Genomic DNA, 13808 nt, shown 5'->3' on the forward strand with positions numbered 1-13808 from the left:
AAGGATGTGGTGTTTTTCGAGTCTCAGTCCTATTTCCAATCCTCCAGGAATCCTCTTTAGGGGGAGACTAGTAGGTTGGAAGATGATTCTTCTTCTTCCTCCTTCTTTATGCCTCTTTTAGCCTTGGGTCTTCCATATTCTCCTCCTGATCCTCCTAGTTTTAGCTGCCCAGGTGAATCTAGTGAGACTCCCACTGAACTTGTTATTGCTCTTAACTACCCAGGTGAATCCAGTGGGACTTCCATTGAACCCGTTACTACTCCAGATGTTGAGGATGTGACTGATAACACTAATAGGCAGCAAAAAGATATGAGAATTCCCTACAGAAGAAAAAAAGATCCTCCAACTTGTGGCAACAACCAATCAGACTCGGACCAATTTGTCTCATTGGTTCTAGGTAATCCTATCAACTCATACTTCTGATTTGGATCTTCCCATTGCTCTTCATAAGCCTACCCGCTCTTGTACTACTTGACATCCCATTATTGAATACGTTTCTTATTCATGTTTATCTCCTTGTTATTATTCCTTTTTGTCTGCTCTTTCTTCTATTCATGTTCCTGCTAGGTACTTAGAGGCAGTATCTGACCCAAGATAGAGGGAGGCTATGAATGAGGAAATGAAAGCCTTAATGAAGGCTAGGACTTGGGAATTAGTGGATCTACTAGAAGGGAAGAGCATTGTGGGATGTAAGTGGGTGTTCACTGTAAAGCATAAGGAGGATGGGTCCATTGAAAGATATAAGGCCAGGCTAGTGGTGAAAGGGTTTACTCATTAGCTGCAAATTTCTCATGGGAGCTACATCAGTTGGACGTGAAGAACGCTTTCTTGTATAGTGATTTACATGAGGAGGTATTCATGAATCCTTCACCTGGTTATGATTTTGATGGGAAGGTATGCAGGCTGAGGAAAGCATTATATAGACTTAAACAATCCCCTTGAGCTTGGTTTGAAAGGCTTTGTGGGGCCATGAAGAAAGTGGGATACACTCAGATTGGTGCAAATTATACCTTGTTCATAAGGAAATAGGATAGCGGGCTTACAACACTTATAGTCTATGTGGATGATATGGTGATTACAGGAGATGATCTAAAAGAGATAAAAAGATTAAATGAGTTCTTGGCATCTAAATTTGAGATCAAAGATTTAGGCCATATGAGATACTTTCTTGGAATTGAAGTTGCAAGGTCACAAGAGAGCATTTATATATATTAAAGGAAGTATGTCCTTGATCTTCTAGAGGTGACAATTATGATGGGGAGTAGACCAGCAGATACTCCAATAGAGCAGAATCATTATTTATAGGAATCGATTGGAGAGGATGTTATGTCCCAGAAACACACAGTTCTCAGACCCACAACAGAGTTCACACAACTAGAACATCAACAAAAGAAAATGGTATTCATAAGAAACATTTAACAGTTGGTCAGTTCTTCGAGAGACCGCCGGCTCTCCCAATCACTCACAATATTCTTCACTCAAAGAAAAGCATACCACCCCTCATCCCCCAAAGCCCCTAACAGTTGGTCGGTTCTTCGAGAGACCGCCGGCTCTCTCAATCACTCACAATATTCTTCGCTCAAAGAAAAGCATACCACCCCTCATCCCCCAAATCCCCTTCTTATACTCTTTTGATAGCATAGTTGACTCCCTCTATAAATGCCCAAAAACTCTTCTTATTCATAACTGATATAGCTATAAATGCCTCAAGACTCTTCCTATTCCCTTTTGACCTCCTCCATAAATGCTCCATGTCTAATCATCTCCCCCTTATGCTGCCTTTTCTTTCTCCTAGCATATGCAAGGTTAGCTGGGGGCCTATCATTACCTGCTGCCCAAAGTCTAACCTTGTCCTCAAGGTTAAAATGAGGAAATTGGTCTCGAAGCAAGTCAAAAGGCTCCCAAGAATCTTCAAAATCAGGCAGGCCCAGCCAATGAATAAGCACTTCCAAACCAGTAGCTCCAGGCATAGTGGATGGACGCACACCGCGCACTGATATGTCCCTGCACAGGCCAAGCAGCAGCATCGCCCAATGCACAAATGGTGTCTGCTTTGTCACCTCTTGAAGCATGTCTATTTCCTCCAGCTTCGCGTTTCCAACCTTCAGCCTCTCCATGATCCTCCACAGCCATCCTGTCCCCTCCCTGCATGGTGTGCACTGCCCATAACTTTCATGCTTGTAGAAGTAAGAGAGCCTAGCAATTGCATCCACAATATCCATTGACTTGTCCATCACAATTACAGCAGCTGTCCCTACACCCGTTTGGACAGCCTTGAGTGCATCATAATCCATCAACACGTCATCACATATGTGCTTTGGAATCGGTGGAACAAAAGAACCCCTTGGTATCACAGCAAGCAAATTATCCCATCCCCCTCTAACTCCTCCACAGTGCCTCTCTATCAGCTCCTTCAATGGAATACTCATCTCCTCTTCAATTGTACAAGGCTTATTCACGTGGCCTGAGACAGAATAGCTTTGTCCCAGAATTGTTCTTCTTGCCAAAACTAGCAAACCATTCAGGATCACGCCTTAAAATGGTGGGGGAAACAGCCACAGTGTCAGCATTAGCTAGAAAAGGAGGCATCAACCATGGTTTTCCTTGTTTTCCTTCAAAGCTTTCCAACAATGCCGTCTCTTCTCCACAAATGTAAGCACCAACCCCATAGTGGATATGAACATCAAAATTATACCCAGATCCACATGCTTTTTTCCCCAAAAGTCTAGCTTGATAAGCTTCCCTCCTTGCCTTCTCAAGGTTTTTCCGCTCATTTACATACTCTCCCCTTATGAAGATATAAGCAGCAGTGGCCCGCATACCAACCCCTGCAATCGGGCAATTCTCAAGTAGTTTATGTGGGTCATGGCGCATAATTTCTCTGTCCTTACATGTTCCTGGCTCACTCTCATCAGCATTGACAACAAGATAAGAAGGACGGCCATCAGATACTTGTGGCATGAAAGACCACTTCAGGCCAGATGGAAAACCAGCTCCACCATGGCCTCGAAGACCAGATTTCTTCATTTCATTGACAATCCAATCAGATCCCTTAAGTACCAAGTCTTTAGTTCTATACCAGTCACCCCGCTTCATGACACCTTTCAGGAAAGGGTCGTGCAACCCATTAACAAATGCTTCTTCAAGGATTGATTCCGCAGGTCACGTAAGGGAGCGGAGAGCACCTTGAATTGGCGACGATATTCCTTAACAGTAGAAGACTGATGTAACGAGAAGAGCTGCTCCTATAAATTACCCTCATGAGTCAATTGAAAACGTTCGAGGAGCTCTTTGAATTCTGTCCAACCACGAAAAGGTCGCCGACCATCTTCCCAGTAATACCACGCCAATGCATCACCTTCTAAACAGACAACTGTAGCTCGTAGACGCTCTGCCAGAAGCAAGCCATTAATCTCAAAATAGCGTTCCGCACGAAAAAGCCAATCGTCTAGATTTTCCCCATCAAAAATAGGTAACTCCAACTTCCGAGGAAGTGAATTAGAAGTATGTTCCGGGACTGACACTGAAGGAGACGTCGGGAAAGCTACACTCTTCCCTTTGTTAGCCGCACGACTTGATGCGGCTACAGGAGGAGCAATGTCCGTTGTAGACAAAGGAGCTGGCAAGGTCTGTTGTTGAAGCAACAGATAAAAACGTCTTACCAAGTCTTGAACGCCTCCTTCTAGGGATGTGATCTTCGAAAGTCCTACTGTTATCTCATCACGTAAGCCATCCACTTCAGAATGCAGAGAAGTCAAGCGTTCTTCGAAACCCTCCACCTGCGATGCCACTTCCTTAGCTGTCACCATGGCCGAGGAAAGACGAGCTCTGATACCACTGTTATGTCCCAGAAACTCACAGTTCTCAGACCCACAATAGAGTTCACACAACTAGAACATCAACAAAAGAAACTGGTATTCATAAGAAACATTTAACAGTTGGTCGGTTCTTCGAGAGACCGCTGACTCTCCCAATCACTCACAGTATTCTTCACTCAAAGAAAAGCATACCACCCCTCATCCCCCCAAGCCCCTTCTTATACTCTTCTGATAGCATAACTGACTCCCTCTATAAATGCCCAAAAACTCTTCTTATTCATAACTGATATAGCTATAAATGCCCCAAGACTCTTCCTATTCCCTTCTGACCTCCTCCATAAATGCCCCATGTCTAATCATCTCCCCCTTATGCTGCCTTTTCTTTCTCCTAGCATACATAAGGTTAACTGGGGTCTTATGAGAGGACTACCTTGATAAAGAAAGATACCAAAAGATGGTGGGAAAATTGATATATCTATCTCTTACTCGACCTGATGTAGCTTATGCAGTACATGTTGTCAGCTAGTTTATGCACTCTCCAAAGATTCCTCATATGAAAGCAGTGGAAAGGATCCTCATGTATTTGAAGACATGTTCGGGAAAAGGAATTTTGTTCAAAAAGCACAATAAAGTTGAAATTGAGGTGTTTACTAATGCAGAATGGGCTGGATTAGTTGGAGATGGGAAGTCTACCTCTGGATATTGTACATTTGTTGGGGGGAATTTGGTTACTTGGCGAAGTAAAAAGCAAAATGTGGTTGCAAGATCTAGTGCAGAAGCTGAATATCGGGCTATGGCACATGGTGTTGCAGAACTGTTGTGGCTTAGGACTCTCCTTGGTGAACTCGGGGTGAAGGTTGATGGGTCCTCTCTGTAGAGAAGATGGGCCGAATGACCCATAGGCTGTTTATCCTTTCTTACTGTCTATGTTCCTTTCTGTAATGGGCCTTATTCTGGGCCCATCCTTCCTATGTTATGTTCTTTGTAATTTCTTGCCCAACTAAGGGCCCCCCTGTAATTATTCAAATTTAACATAATAAAATAGTGTTAGGGTGTTAGAGTGAGAGTATGTTCGAAACTCTCATACTCTAAACCCTCATTGCCTCAAGGTCAGTTTTTCTTCTTGGTATCAGAGCAGGCCTGAACTTGGCTTAGACTCTCATGTGGGTGTAGTCCAGCTGACTGCATGAGAGTGTTCTAGGGCTGGAAGCTTCAGCTCGTGTTGCCTGTTTCTTGGAGGTCATTGGAAGGTGCCCAAGACTCAAATCTCTTGGAGAAGTGGTTCAGTGACCAGGAAGAATTAGAGAAAAAAAGGGGGAACAATTCAGTTTATGATTTGAAGCTTAAATATTGTAAGTTGTGCTCAGATTTCTGAGTTATTTTTTTTCTTCTGTTTTTGGACTGTTGAATTGTCCGAAATTTCCTTGAAAATTGTACAACTATTCGGTTGTTTTTTTAATCTGGTTTAACCCAAAGATTTCTGGGTTGTTTTCAGTTTTTTTTGGGACTGTCAAGTTGCCGAAACATCCTTGGATTCAGTGTTGCGAATTATTGCTTCTATTTGGCTGTTTTTGGGGCTTGTACAAACTGTTCCTGAGGCTTTTTCTCACCTTTGACAGTGAGGTCTTCTCTATTGCCCCCACTGTGTTTGTAAAAAGGCCTCTTCATCAATACGGACTGGTGTTTACTCTCTTTGGGTAGTTTTTGGTAATTACCTAGATGTCCCTGATTAGAAAAGGAACTTCGATTGGGTGCACATTGCTTAGAAGTTTTCTGGTTACTTCTTGAAAGCCGAACCGAGCTGTTTTTAGTGTCTCGTGTAGATGACAAGGTGCTGCTTCAGACTTGGTTCTTACAGCTTCCGGGTGTGGTTTGGCCTTGTGTATTGCTGTCTTGAGGTTGGTTGAACTCAGTCCTAGGTCATCCTCATTCAGTACACTTGTAGAAGTTGTTTGAAATCCTATTTGAAGTGTTTACATGATGGACTCCTCAGAGATTGAAAACAAGAATGTTGCTGAATATGGACAGGTTCAGGGGACTCTAGTTGATTCTTTATTGACTGTGACCACAGTTAAACTAGATGGAACTAATTATCTGGCATGGTCACAATCGGTAAAGATTTATATATGTAGTTGAGGAAAGTGGGGGTTTATTTCCGGGAGCAAGAAGGCTCCCTCAGAAGATGATCCATCATATGATAAGTGGATGCAAGAAAATTACAATGTCATTGGTGGCTTGTGAACTCAATGCAGCCACAAATTAGCCAACACTACCTATGGATGAATTCAACAAAGGAAATCTGGGACAGTGTTGCAGAAACCTATTCCCAAAAACTAAATGTGGCTAGGGCCTATAAATTGAGAAGTGATGTGAAGAATTTAAGGCAAGGGGAGAAACCTTTAGCTGTATACTTCTCAACCCTGAAATCTCTGTGGCAAGAAATTGACCTAATAGAACCTGTAACTTGGGACACCAGCAATAATGCAGGAACCTACAGAAAACTGGTTGAAAGGAACAGGGTGTTTGAGTTCTTAACCGAACTAAACCCAGAATATGATATCGCAAAACAAAATATTCTATCCAAGGAGAATGTCTCATTGTCACAAGCATATGCATTGGTGAGCAACGAAGAGAGCAGAGGGGTTGTCCAAGTTCAAGGGGCTGGTATTAGTGAACACTTTGCGAATATGGGGGTTAAACCCAAAGGGGTTGCTGGGATTTCTAGTGGCTCTGGGAAGAAAGAGGTTGTATGTGAGTACTGCAAGAAGCCAAAGCTCACCAAAGACAAGTGCTGGAAATTACATCCTGATCTTGTTCCCATTCGATTTCAGAAAAAACATGATAGTAAAAGGACAAGGAGTGCAAATGTGGCTGCTGGTCTAGATAGTGATAAGTACTATACTGGAGAGATGTCTGCTTGTGCACAGTTGGCAGCCTTGAAAGTAGAATATGAAAAGTTTGGGAAGATGATCAGTCATCTAGAGGGTGTGACTTCTTCTTCCAACCCTTCAGGAAATTCAGCTTCTTCTGCATTTGCTCATTCAGGTATAAGGGCTTCTACCAATCATGCAACCACTTCAGGTAATTTTAAGATCCCTTGGATTATTGACTCAGGTGCTTCTGATCATATGACCAACCTTTTTACCTTGTTTGTTTCATATGATTTGCTTTCTGGACGTGACAAAATCACTTTAGCCGATGGTTCACTTGCCCCTATTTCTGGCAAGGGAACCATCAAGGCTACCGATTCCTTATTCCTACCTTCTGCCCTTCATGTACCTAGACTAAATAAAAATTTGTTGTTTGTAAGTAGTTTAACTAAGTCATTAAATTGTTGTGTAACATTTTTTCCTTCCTACAGTGTTTTTCAGGATCTGGAGTCTCAGAAGGTGATTGGGAGTGGCCATGAGGCGAACGGAATATACCTGCTTGATACTCTGGGACAATGCCCTGATCATCCTGGGAATGTTGCTTTTGGGTCTGTTTCTTCAGAGTCTATTAGTCGGATTATGTTGTGTTATCTGTCTTTTTCTGCCTTGAGTCATCTATTCCCTGAACTGTTTAAGGGAATTAGTTTGTCCAGTCTTCATTGTGAGTCTTGTGAGTTATCAAAGCATTGTAGAAACAATTATTCTTTGAGCAATAAAAGATCTTTTCCTTTTAATATTGTGCACTTTGATGTGTGGGGGCCTTACCACTTACCCTCTATGGGTGGCTACAAATATTTTATCTTGTTTATTGATGACTTTTCTCGGTTCACTTGGATATTCCTGATGAAATCCCATGATGAAGTTCCAAGACTTGTAAGACAATTCCATGAATTTGTTCTAACCCAATTTGATACCAGGGTTAAAATTTTCAGATCTGACATTGCAAAAGAATATTTTGAGAAGAACTTATCCTGCTATCTCTCTGACATGGGGGTTATTCATCAAAGCTCCTGTGTTAGGACCCCAGAACAGAATGGAGTTGCTGAAAGGAAAAATAGGCATATTGTTGAAGTTGCAAGAAGTATCCTATTTGCCTCACATGTTCCTACAAGGTTTTGGGGTGATGTTGTTCTCACTGCTACCTACCTTATAAACCGTATGCCATCCAGGGTTTTAGGGTTTAAATCTCCCTTCAATCTCCTCGATCCAGACAATGACCTTTTCTCTATTCCTCTTCGTGTCTTTGGCTGCACCTGTTATGTACATGTTCCAAGTGTCCAAAGGCATAAATTTGAACCAAAAGCTCACAAGTGTATCTTCCTTGGTTATTCCCCCACACACAAGGGTTACTGTTGTTTTGATTCGAAGACTGGCACTCGGTATGTCTCAATGGATATCACCTTTGATGAGCTTTTTCCCTTTTATGGTTCCTCTCCGGAAGGACATTGTCCATAGGGGGAGGATTTGTCATAGGTGTTTGCTCTTCCTCTTCTTGTCCCAGTTGAGTCTTTTGATGAGTCCGCTTCTCTTTCAAATGAATCAAGGGCGGATCAGTCGTTCCATTCTCCTTGTCCCAGTGTTCTTCCTCCTTTACCTCCTCGCCCTATCCTCAATCCCAAGGTGTATCAAAGGCAAAGATCCAGAAATGAGCACGTTGTTTCCCCTACATCACATGAGCCTCATACACTTCCAATCACAGATGAGACAACATGTACTGTTTCAGCACCCTTGTAGCCATCCTTCCCTGACCTTGATATTCCCATTGCTGTTAGGAAAGGAAAACGGAAGTGCACTGCACATTGCATTTCCAAACACCTTTCTTACAGGTTGATTTCACCTTCATACTTTGCCTGTCTCTCTTCTGTTGCCTCTAACCCTATTCCTAGGTCTGTGTCAGAAGCTTTTAATATTCTAGAATGGAGGGATGCTATGAGATCTGAAATTGATGCCCTACACAAGAATGACATGGAAGTGGTTGATTTTCCTGAAGGGAAGGATCCAGTTGGTTGCAAGTGGGTCTTTACTATCAAATATCGAGCTAATGTCACCATTGAAAGGTACAAGGCCAGGTTGGTTGCAAAAGGCTATACACAGACATATGAGATTGATTATCTGGAGACCTTTGCACCTATTGCCAAGATGACATCTATGAGGGTTCTTCTATCTTTAGCTGCTCACTTTGACTGGCCCCTTTATCAATTGGGTGTGAAGAATGCAGGCTGAAGAAATCTCTTTATGGACTAAAACAGTCCCTTAGAGCATGGTTTGAGAGATTTAGAACAACACTTGTTAACTTTGGCTATGTGTAGACACAGTCTAATCATACTCTTTTTGTGAAGAGGAGTGGACCTCTGGCAGTATACCTCATTGTGTATGTAGATGATATAGTAGTGACTGGTAATGATGTTTCAGGAATTCACGATCTCAAATCTTTCCTCCATACAGAGTTTGAGATTAAAGATTTGGGGGAATTGAGATACTTCCTTGGCATAGAAGTTGCTCGATCCAAGGATGAGATTCTTATCTCCCAAAGGAAGTATGTTCTTGACTTGCTCTCTGAATCTGGGAAGTTGGGTGCTAGACCAATTGCTACTCCTATTGATATGAGTCATAAAATCTCTGCCTCGAATGGGACATTGTTAGAAGACAAAGGAGTCTTCCAGAGACTTATTGGGAAACTTCTGTACCTATGCATGATTCGGCCAGATATTGCATATGCTGTCAGTTGCATTAGCCAATTCATGCATGCTCCCCGAGACACTCATATGGCAGCAGCAGAGCGAATCCTGTGTTATTTGAAGGGCTCCCCAGGAAAGGGACTTCTGTTTGTCGAGCATGGTCATATGAAACTTGAAACCTACACCGATGCTGATTGGGTCGGAAACATTGATGACAGAAGATCTACTTCTGGGTATTGCAGCTTGGTGGCTGGTAATGTTGTTTCTTGGAGAAGCAAGAAACAATCGGTTGTTGCTCGGTCTTCAGCAGAAGCAGAACACAGGGCCATGGCACATGGAGTTTCTGAACTATTATGGCTAAAATCATTGATGGAGGAACTTGGGGTTGAGCATGACAAGCCAATGATGTTGTATTGTGATAATCAGGCTACCATCAACATTGCTCATAACCCAGTGCAACATGATAGAACTAAGCATATTGAAGTCGATCGACACTTCATTGGAGAAAGGGTCTCTTCGGGTGAAGTATGTCTTCCTTTCATCACATCTGAAGGACAGTTGGTAGATTTTCTCACCAAAGGCATTCCCAAGGCAAAACTTCAGCATGATACTAGCAAGCTTGGCATGATTGACATCTATGCTCAGCTTGAGGGGGAGTGTAGAGAAGATGGGCCGAATGGCACATAGGCTATTTATCCTTTCTTACTATCTATGTTCCTTTTTGTAATGGGCCTTATTCTGGGCCCATCCTTCCTATGTTATGTTCTTTGTAATTTCTTGCCCAACTAAGGGCCCCCCTTGTAATTATTCAAATTTAACATAATAAAATAGTGTTAGGGTGTTAGAGTGAGAGTATGTTCGAAACTCTCATACTCTAAACCCTCATTGCCACACTCTCAAGGTCTGTTTTTCTTCGCTCTCAAGCTGTATTGCGACAACAAGGCTGCCATCAACATTGCAAATAACCCAATTCAACATGATAGGACTAAGCATATTGATTGATCAACACTTTGTAAGAGAGAGAATTGCCTCGGGTGAACTTTGCATTCCTTATACTCCCTCTGAGATGCAGGTTTCTGATATTTTGACAAAAGGACTATCTTCGGTGAAGTTCCTAGACTTACTTGGCAAGCTAAACATGACTGACATCCATGCTTAGCTTGAGGGGGAGTGTTGGTTTGAGTGGTTAAATGTTGGTGGGCTTAGTTTATCTTTTATGTTTAAGTTCTATAGTCTGTTATGGGCCTAAACCTGTTTTATTTTACTTCATTATGTCTAGGTGTCCCATCACTAATCAGGGGCATTCTAGTCTATTTCTGTAACTTCTTATTGTAAATATATATAATAGCTTCTAGGGCCGGCTGAGATAGTTTGCCGCCCATTCTCAGACTTCTTCTCTTCTCTTCTCTTCTTCTTCATCTTCTGCTGCTGTACTTTCAGCAAACAAATTCCTTTTCTTTAATTGTGAGGTGGGGTGGGAGAAGTGTAAATGCGGCATTGATTATTCCATGTCTTGTCATTGAGTAAAATAGCAAAAAGCCCTTCTTTAAACTGCTTTCTTCTTAGATTCCATGATTATTCTTATCATATTATAACCAGGGTGGGTTGAAGCAGTAAGAAATGATTTAGTAGCTTGTAATTTAAAAATTGGCATTTAAACCAAATGGAATGGCAAAACAGGAATCATGCAGCCAAATATATAACTATATCTATATCTATCTATCTATCTTTCTATATATATATATGCATATATTTATATGTATTTATATGTATATTGATAACTGAGGGTGGGCCATGGTGTAACAGTTGGGTTGCTCCATTGTGACCTGGGTGATCAGGGTTCACAGCCTCTCTGTATGTACAGGGGTAAGGCTGAATACATCTGTCCCTCCCCAGATCCCGTCATTGGTGGGAGCCTCGTGCATTTGGCTGCCCATTTTTTATATGTATATTGATAACTGAAATATTTCATTAAAAATAGAACCACCACACTTCTCACCAAGTTGAGCGGCAGGCCTGAAGTATAAAGCTAGCTCCTAGCATCATGGAACCTAAAAACAATAGAGAAAAGAAAAAGCAGTTACAGATTACAACCCGACCTCTTACAGCCCCTCTTCATTAAGAAGAAGATGGGAAGAATTACAACAGGAGTAATAAGAAACCACCCCAAAAAGCAAATTCAAACACCCGCAGCATACACCCTTATAAAGAAAATATCCTCAACCTCCAAAATGAAGAAGAAAAACAAACGAGATTGAAATCAAGAAGAACAAACAGCCCCTCCTGTAGATGTCCACTTCTTCTTCCAAAGTTGACATCTGTTTTCTTCAACTTCTCTAAAAACCTTTGTTGCAAATTCCTCAACCCCCCCGGCGCTAAAACAAATCCCTAATAATTTGCTTATCTCTACCTCCATGTTGACCACCTATTCTAAATCTAACTCACTTTGCACAACATGAGTTTCATCCATGATCACCTCCTTTTCTTTAAGGGGTTCAGTCAAGACCTCCTCACCTCTTCTTGCTATTTCTTCTATAGGATTTTTTCTACATTTTCTGGTTCCCATTGCTTGACTTGAAAGATCTTTTGCACCCCCTCCAACATCAAATCCTTCTTTCATCGACTCCTCTTGTTAAAAGGAGAAACAGAAACCCCTTGACCCTCACCAACAAGCTTAATCTCTTTCGAGCCGCCTCCTTGACCATGCTTGAGATCACTTAATCTTTCACTTTCTTCCTTAAGTAAACCCTTTTGAACTTGTTGGAAGGGCAAGCACTACAAACACCTTTTAACCGAGAAAAGATCTTCATAACTTGAACCAACTGGCCATTTTTTGGGCCTTTCATCTTTTATGGACAAACCAAAGCTTTAACTTTGCCCGCTTTCGAATCCTCAACCTTGGCACTTTTCACCCTTCTGCTTCTCAATTCATAGCCCAACCTTCGAACATATATTTCAAAAAACTCTCTTGATTCCCTCAATTTTGAATCTGAAGCCTCAACCTTAGTCTGAAGAGTCTCCACCATGTCCTCACCACTGACTTCATGCCATTTGACACTTCAGATGAGAAAACCTGATAAACCCCATTCTCAACTGACGAACCAGATGTAACATCTCCTTGTCCCTTCTTCATCCAAACTCCTACCTTTTGGGAATCACCAACTCCACCCTCAGATGATAAACACTTTATTTGGGAGAGGGTTAAGATGGGTGACATTTGGATCCCTTACATTATTTCTACAAATCAATTGGCTGATGTTCTCACAAAAGGTGTAGGTGCTCTCCAAGACATTGATCTTTGTAACAAATTGGAAATATAGTTGTCAAATGATGCCTAATTGCCTTGACACCCTTGGAGGCTCACCTTGCCTAATCATCAAGCAGTTTTGTACTTTGTGTTATAAAATAATCTTATATTCTTAAATTTTTTGAGATTATAATTATAAAATGGACATTATTAAACTAAATATTCATTTTTTGTGTTTATATACTAATCTCTTTCTATTATTTTATTCTTTTCTAGGGTTTAATCAACACAAACATTGCTAAATGTTGTATTTAACCCTCAAAGACTTCAAAACCTGAACCAGTAAGTAAGGAAGAACTTAAAATTTTGTCTAATCAACATATTCTTCTTCTTCAACTTCTTTTCTTCTTTTCCTATAAAATATAGGGGTTCAGCCCCCATATTTTTTTGAATATTCTTTTCGTTCTTCTTTTTCTTATGAATATGTTGATTTTCTATATTTTAACATGAACGTTATACTTATGAAAATTATGGATAATTATCAAGGAAACATGGTTATGAAACCTGGGGAACTATCCTAGGATATATGCATATTTTTTACTTGAAAAAATAATCGCCTGGGTGACAAAGCGCTCCCCTATCACCTAGGGCCTTGGTGCCTTGAAAACTATGTTCTCTATTACCAAGTTTATGATTGGGATCAATGGGGGTATTGGCTAGTTTACACCCTAGCTTACTAGTATCTTGGAGAAGATCAAGGACATACTTTGGGAGATGAAGATGCCCTTCTTGGTTGGCAACCTCAATCCCAAGGAAGTATATTTTAAGGGACCAAGATATTTCATCTCAAACTGCGTGGCTAGAAAAATTTTTAACCTTTATGTTTCTTCAACTTAGTCACCTCTGATAACAATGTCATTGACATATACAATGAGAACAACAGATCTCTTATCTTCCCTCTTCACAAACATGGTGTGATCTCACTGATACTGTCTAAACCCCATCTGTTGAACAGCTTCGTTGAAGCGGCCAAACAAAGCCGTTGGTAACTGTTTCAATCCATACAAGGACTTCCTCAAATAGTACACTTTCCCTTCACTTCCAATTTCACAGAATCCTAATGGTTAAACCATAT

General features: G+C 41.2%; 1 protein-coding gene and 1 pseudogene across 1 annotated transcript in view; one reads left to right on the forward strand and one right to left on the reverse strand.

Annotated features, from left to right (window-relative positions):
* Positions 1-13808, forward strand: part of LOC148848255 (O-fucosyltransferase 29-like) — a 63525-nt gene that overhangs the window by 11868 nt on the left and 37849 nt on the right. The window lies entirely within an intron of this gene.
* Positions 57-3809, reverse strand: LOC148848256 (NADH dehydrogenase [ubiquinone] flavoprotein 1, mitochondrial pseudogene; annotated as a pseudogene).

Source organism: Nelumbo lutea, chromosome 6 (assembly GCF_056320005.1).
Source record: "Nelumbo lutea isolate HS-2025 chromosome 6, American lotus-T2T, whole genome shotgun sequence".
Lineage (NCBI taxonomy): Eukaryota > Viridiplantae > Streptophyta > Magnoliopsida > Proteales > Nelumbonaceae > Nelumbo > Nelumbo lutea.